At 39.7% G+C, this 7,216-nt stretch overlaps 1 protein-coding gene across 1 annotated transcript in view; it reads right to left on the reverse strand.

The window, feature by feature from the left end:
- The window catches only part of VIPR2 (vasoactive intestinal peptide receptor 2), a 51,978-nt gene that overhangs the window by 24,634 nt on the left and 20,128 nt on the right, over window positions 1-7,216 (reverse strand). The window lies entirely within an intron of this gene.

Below are 7,216 nucleotides of genomic sequence, written 5' to 3' on the forward strand. Positions count from 1 at the left end.
GGGAACCATCGCACCTGCCCTGCTCACCGGGAGCCGCCAGCGCCCCTGCCGGCTGCGAGCGGAACTGCACCCGAGGGGAAAGGGCCCGACAGCCGAGAGGGCTGGGACTGGGTTTGTGATTGTTTGCTGTTACTGCCATGGTTATTGCTGTTTGTTTGACTGGTTCTACACATATAGATACATAATAGTAAAGAACTGTTATTCCTATTCCCCACATCTTTGCCTAAATGCCCCTTGATTTCAAAAGTATAATAACTAGGAGGGAAGGGGGGTCGCATCTGCCATTCCAGGGAAAAAAATTTAGATTATTAGAATGTTATAGACGAATAGCATGAAGCACTTTATTAGACTCAGCACAAAAGATGATGCAATCATACTGGTCCTTAAATTTCTTGTATGAACCTAAAGCAGATGTGTCTTAATCTGCCAGTAAGACCTCTATAACTCCTAGTGACTCAACAAAAAAAAATTTAGTAAATGGTGTTCTCAAATTATACGTCAATTAAATATACACACAAACTCCAAAAAGACAAAGAATTAAATTCCACATTGTGCTGTGGCAATTGAAAACCCGGAAAATCATTAGACTAATATTGACTTAGTCACAGCTATGATATATTTGTCACTCATCTGTATTTTACCTAGTACCCTTTAGAAACAAACTCTTTGTATCATATTGCTGCAAAAGAAACAGGCAAAGCAATGCCAAATCTGATAGAACAAAAAACCAATGTCTTTTACACAAGATGGGATATCTTACTTCTGTCTTACTACTCTGTGCAAACCATAATCACCCAGATCTCAACTAACATTTAGCTTTAACCTCTAAACTTAAAATATAAATGTGCAAGATTGGAAGGAATAAAATGACTGCAACAAAGGCATGGATTAACCAAAAGAGAATTTCAAAATAAATTATATTTAAAAAATATTTTAACACAGAAGAAATATCATAACTCCTTCAGATTTTATAGCTGTTTTCAAAGGATAAACTGATTCAAGTCATACACATGAAATTGAAATGAAATTATGAAATTGAAATGACATGAACTTTTCTGCAAGTCTAACAAAATCAGTACTTTTGCAACATATTAAGAACAGCTGCCCTGTGGAAATTATTGGCAGGATTATTTAAGCAATACTGGTTCCAAAACTGAAATCCAACAATTTATTTTTAAAGTTCTGAGGAAAATATTAAAATTACAACCACTAAACTAAAGTCAGTAGGTGGTTAGGCACAGAAAAAAAAAAATCAGTGGCTTAAGATTTTCAGAAAAAAATAATGGAAATGGTTACAGAAAGTGTAAATATTTTCTAAAGACCTAATCCTAAAATGTTTCCTCTTTTTTTGCGGCTACTTAATAGGTTTTAAAAGGGTAAAAACCCCCACACTTATAAAATGAAATTGGATTAGTACAAGTTTGTCTAATTTGTGTTAACTTCAATAAATTTTTTGTAAAATCTATTTCTAGGCACACTTTTGTTTTCTTACAAAAGACACCTGTTTCTGCTAATGCTTCCTTTAAATTTAGTTTCACGTTATTCTTACTAAGTTCAGGAGACAGAAGTCTTCTGTTTATTCACAAAATAGCACTTCCTAAGCAAAGCTGACAGACACCCAGTGGATCTCTGAACCTCATCCTTAGTTTGGAAGGACCTCTAGGGGTGAGAAGGTACCTCCGTGATGAAGGAGAAAACACTGGAGAAAGTTGAGGGTATGGATCCTTTGTCCAAAGGAATTTTGCTGTTGACCAGAAATCACCCTTAATGTAAAAGAAAAATCCTCACCTCTTTATTCATTTAACCTTAAATATAATTTATTGTTGCTAAGGAATATATGACCATTATCATCCCAACTGACTCTTCATTTTGTTTATTCTGTGGGCTAATAACTGTATGTAAGAGAGTTTACTCTTCACAGATATAAGTATTTACAACTATATTAAAATTTGTGATCTTAAATTTTCATGATCCCAGTCTCAATATTTGAATATTTCATAATATTTGAATATTCATACTCCAAGAACATACCAGGAAATCTTAAACTGTACAATGTAAAATAAGAGCTGGGCCTAGCAAATGAGTTCAGTGCCTTAAAAACACTGAAATGAGCAAATGCAAATAGAAATGGAATAAGGAACCCTAGTTCTTTCCTTCTGCAAAATTAAATTCAACAAGGCAGTAGCCTTTTCTAAAATCCTGTACTACTTATGAGAGAACAAATATAAACTGAGATAAAGAGATGGATTATGTGTTGTGGACAATTTAATTTTCTCTTATAGGAGGACACTTCTACACATTTGTGAATTATGTATGTAGAGAAGAATAGAATTTACTAAAAAGATGTAATAAAATTGGTATTCCTCATGGCATTTAATAATCTTTATACTAGTAATTAATTATATCCTTTTTCAGATGTTTTCCCTTCAACTCACCCTGAGTCTAAACACCAGCCAATAAACCAGATGAGACCAGCATTGCCGTAAGTATCTCTCAGCAATAGTGGCATAATTAATTTTAGTTATGTCAGTCAGAATGTCTTGTTTTTCAAAGTTCCCTAAATGTACTGGGAGAGATGACAACTTTGTAGATGCACAAACTCCCACATTTTCCTGTGTAAATGTGTATCAGCAGATGTATCTGTGAATGTGAACACTCGTGTACTGGAAATTAGCAGTTTATTGAATATTCTGCAATTAAAGTGAATTTCCTCTATGGTCTACAAGAGGGAGTATCAGCTAATATTCAGTCCTAGGCCTCACTTGAAGTCAGTGGAAGATTTTGCATTTAATTTAAGGAATATTGGTCTCTTAATGACACTTCATGGAAAAATACTAATGAAAAATGCAGCATAACATAAATAAATTTAGCATGACTTAGAGGCACATGAAAATACATTGGTAGATGGCTGCCTTGTGTCAGATTTTGTTGAGAGGCAAGGATTCAATTTAGACTCACTCCAAACAATCCATTATTCCAGAGCAATGATCTACTCCACAGACAGCAGTAATACATCTGTTTTCTAAAGGCAGCTACAGTCAAGACACTCTGTCACTCCTGCCCTCACTGCCTCGACTCCACTTGTCTGGGCTGGTGTGTCTGCAGCACACCCAGGGTGATGTGAACGCTCCAGGAACCTGGGCAAATGGGGGAATGCTTCTTCCATGGATGACGCTCCTACTAAAGGCACAAGCTGCAACAGTATCACCATACTCAACCACCGTGAGGATCTTCCTCTCCATAAAAGACGCTACACCTTCAAATCACACGGCCTGTAACCTCTATATATTGGGGCTTTTGTGTGATCTAAAAAATCCTGGGCCAATTCACACTAAGATTTAGACAAAGCTGTATTAACTGATTCAGTCATTATTTTAAATGAAGTGGACACTTTTCAGTGCTTTGCATTCACCAGACATCTTGCTGTATATTAGTAATACTGACACAGGGTTTAATACCTTCTGACAACAGCTAGGACGTGTCTCCAGCTTGTTCAGTCTAGATAGAAGATGTCAAAATATGTCAAGGAAAGGTTGCAGAGAGGCTTGAGTTTGGTTAACACACCTTGATGTGTGTTTCTAGCATGGTCAAATCAAGCTTGCTATTTTGCTGTTGTGCTGCTGTGAGCTCCACAGAAATATAAAAGGGAAAAAAAAGAGATACTTGAATACCAAAGATGAACCTAAAACCTGATCTTGAAGGTTAGCAGTAACTAGTTTACTTATAGAAAAAGGTCTGGAACCATATAATAAACGTTTAGAGCTATGCTTCGATGTGATAACAACATACAAGTATTTTGTTCACACATTATCATTGTTGTGCTTAAACCCCAATGGCAACAAAACATCACACAACCACTCACTCCCTCCCTCCTCTCCCTGCCTCCCCAAACCCCCCATGGGGTGTGGAGAACTGGGAAGAAGGTAAAACCTGGGTTGGGATAAGAAGACAAGTGATGCCCAACGCCATTGCTCAGCAGCCACTGACCGATGCCCAGCCCATCCCAGAGCAGCAGCCGAGAGCTCCCAGCCAACTCCTCCCAGTTTATATACTGGACATGACGTTCTGTGGTGTGTGTCGTGGTTTGACACTGGCCAAGCGCCAGGCACCCACGAGAGTCTCTCGCTCACCCTTCCCTGCCACAGCCGGGCAGAGGAGAGAGAGAAAAAAAAAAATTAACGAAGGCTTCATTAGTTGAGACAACTGGGAGAAAACACTTCAAGAGCAAAAGAGGATTAACTTAAAGTTACAAAGTGAATTTATTGCTAACAGAATCAGAGGAGGATAATGAGAAGTAAAATAAGCCCTTAAAACACCTTTTTCCCCAGCCCCTCCCTCCTTCCCACCGACAGCGCAGGGGGACAGGGCACGGGGGTTTGGTCAGTCCATCTCCGAGATTTCCTTCCGCTGCTCCGGAACAGGAGTCTTCCCCTGTGAGGCCGTGGGTCCCTCCCATGGGAGACAGTTCTCCTGAACTTCCCTGGCGTGGGTCCCCTCTCAGGAGCAGCAGCCCCACCGCCCCTGCTGCAGCCTGAGCCCCTCCCACGGGCACACAGCCCTCCCAAAACTGCTGTGTTGGGGCTCTCTCTTCCCACGGGGTGCAGTGCTCCAAGGGCAGGCTGCTCCAGCCTGGAAGCAGGGCCCTCTCTCTCCACCGGCTCTCCCACTGGAGCACAGCCTCCTCCAGGCATCCACCCGCTCCGGCACGGGCCCCTCCCCCGCGGGCTGAGGGTGGATCTGTGCATCCCCCAGACCCAGGGGCTGCAGGGGCACAGCTGCTGCACCACGGTCCTCACCACGGCCTGCAGAGGAACCTCGGCTCTGCTGCCTGGAGCACCTCCTGCCCCTCCTTCTTCACTGACCTTGGTGTCGCTTTGTGGTTTTCCCGACATGTTCTCAACTTCTCCTCTTCTCTGAATAGAAGCAAAACCCCATGACTTTGTTTTGATTTTCTTCTTAAATATGTCATCACAGAGGCGTTACCAACCTCTCTCATTGGTCCAGTTTTGGCCAGCAGCATGTCCATCTTCAGAGCCATCAGAGATTAGCTCTGCTGGACATGGTGGAACTTTCCAGGAGCTTCTCACAGGAGCCATCTCTGTGGCCCCCCTGCTACCTAAAACCAGGCCATGCCAAACCAATACAGTGGGGAATATCCCTCAGGCCAGTTGGGGTCAGCTGTCCTGGCCATGGTCTCTCCCAGCTCCTTGTGCACCTGCTCGCTGGCAGAGCATGGGAAGCTGAAAAGTCCTCGACTTAGGGTAAGCACTACTCGGCAACAACTAAAACTTCAGTGTGTTATCAACATTATTCTCACACTAAAATCAAAACACAGCCCTGTACCAGCTACTAGGAAGAAAATTAACTGTCCCAGCTGAAACCAGGACAGTCATATTTATCAAACTGATCCCCCATAAATTGTGGCAAGAGCAGTAGAGAACGCTAAGATCTAACACAGAATAAGCCAAGGGTTTTGTAACAGGCACTTACAGTTAATTTTTAAATGTTAAGCAAGCTGTTTCTTTTTATAGAACCTGCTAATACACCACTGATATGGAATAAAATTGAACTTTTTAATTTGAACATAAAATCAGTGCAAACTGGAAGGATGCAAGTTCTTTCAGCAAAGAAATAAGAGGTGACACATTTATGGTATTTCTTAATAAGCTCCCTCATTTGAGTGCATTTTTAAGCATAGAAATTTGGTACCTGTTAATAAATTATTCAGTATTTGCTCATCGATCTTTATCATTTAAACCTTCTCTAGAATATTCAAAACTGCCCAAAATAAACGTATATCTGGAGAGAGATATATGCCTGTGTGTATGCATATATGTACAATATGTAGAATATGTATGGAAATAAGGGCCCTTTGCATTAAAGATAAAAGTCTGTATCTTAAAAGATAGAAAAAAACCCCACAGGAACAAATACTTAATTGGATCTATAATGGCAATTCATTCAGCAGTGAAGATGCAGGCACCAAATTTACACCAAAGACAGTTTCTACCTACTAATCTAACATAATCTAACATCCTCAAAGGAAAACATAAACCAGGAAACTTAGGACTTACCCTAGGAAAGGTATTTTGCCACCTTCCCTAAAATATTACCTCCTTAGTTAATGTAACTTTGAGGACAACTTCATATATTTCACACCCCATACTGCAAAGCATATTGTTGCATGACATTTTTATGCCCAGAATACTCAGTATCTAAATATTAGGACTTCATTTTTAGCTCTTACTGTTGAAATACTATATTAACAAAAAAAAAAAAAAACAAAAAACCCCTACTGATTTATGCTGAGCAAAGATCTTGGTTTGAGGGGCTGCCATTGAGCACTAAGATGCGAATTCAAGAAAACATCTTCTGTGTAAACAAGTAGCTGGTGCAGAACCTCAAATGCCTTCTAAAATTCCACACCTGCATGATAGTTGCATTCTTTCTATTGTCTCTATGAGTTATATCTATGATATTATATCTATAGTATGTTTGCTAATAATTTTTTCAGTACCTGCTTTTCACATCTCTCTTCTGATTTTTATCTTCACACTTTTATTATTTGCTTTTTTCAAGGCTTTTGTAAATGTTGCTGCTACTTCCTATTTCCAGTTCTCTAGGTTAATTCCTGCAAGTATAGTCAATTTGCATTTCATTCACCTCCTTCAAATTACTAATGAATATGTCAAACAAGAACTGCTTTTCTATTATACTAGTCATCTTCTAATTGTTTCTCACTACTTGAAATACTATCTTTTGTTAATTTTAATTTTTCTGTTTTGACCCATTTTCACTCCACATGGCAATGCCTGGGTTGAATGACAGTTTAAAGTGGCTGTTTTAGCAGTAATACATGTGTGATCCCAAGCTGTCAGATGACACAGATGTTTTAGAATTTATCTTCTGAAAATTTGGGAAAACAACATATTCTCTCAATTTTCTCTATTATCTATTTTCAACTACAGTAATGGTTGGGCTTTTAAATACAGAAAGAAATGCCAAAACCTGCCTGCCTTAGTTGGAATGCCAGTGCATCTCTGCAAGCCAGACAGAACAGATCTGCAACAGCTATTCCACACATACTAAAATCCAGGGAAAAAACCCAACTGGCCAAGTATCTTTGTTCATGAGAGGACTTAATCTGTTCTGGGTAACAAGAGTTTTACTGACGCTATGAGCTCCTGCTTGTAAACAAAGTCTTGCTCTGTTAGCC

The sequence above is a fragment of the Corvus brachyrhynchos genome, unplaced genomic scaffold, assembly GCF_000691975.1.
Source record: "Corvus brachyrhynchos isolate BGI_N302 unplaced genomic scaffold, ASM69197v1 scaffold52, whole genome shotgun sequence".
In the NCBI taxonomy this organism is placed as follows: Eukaryota; Metazoa; Chordata; class Aves; order Passeriformes; family Corvidae; genus Corvus; species Corvus brachyrhynchos.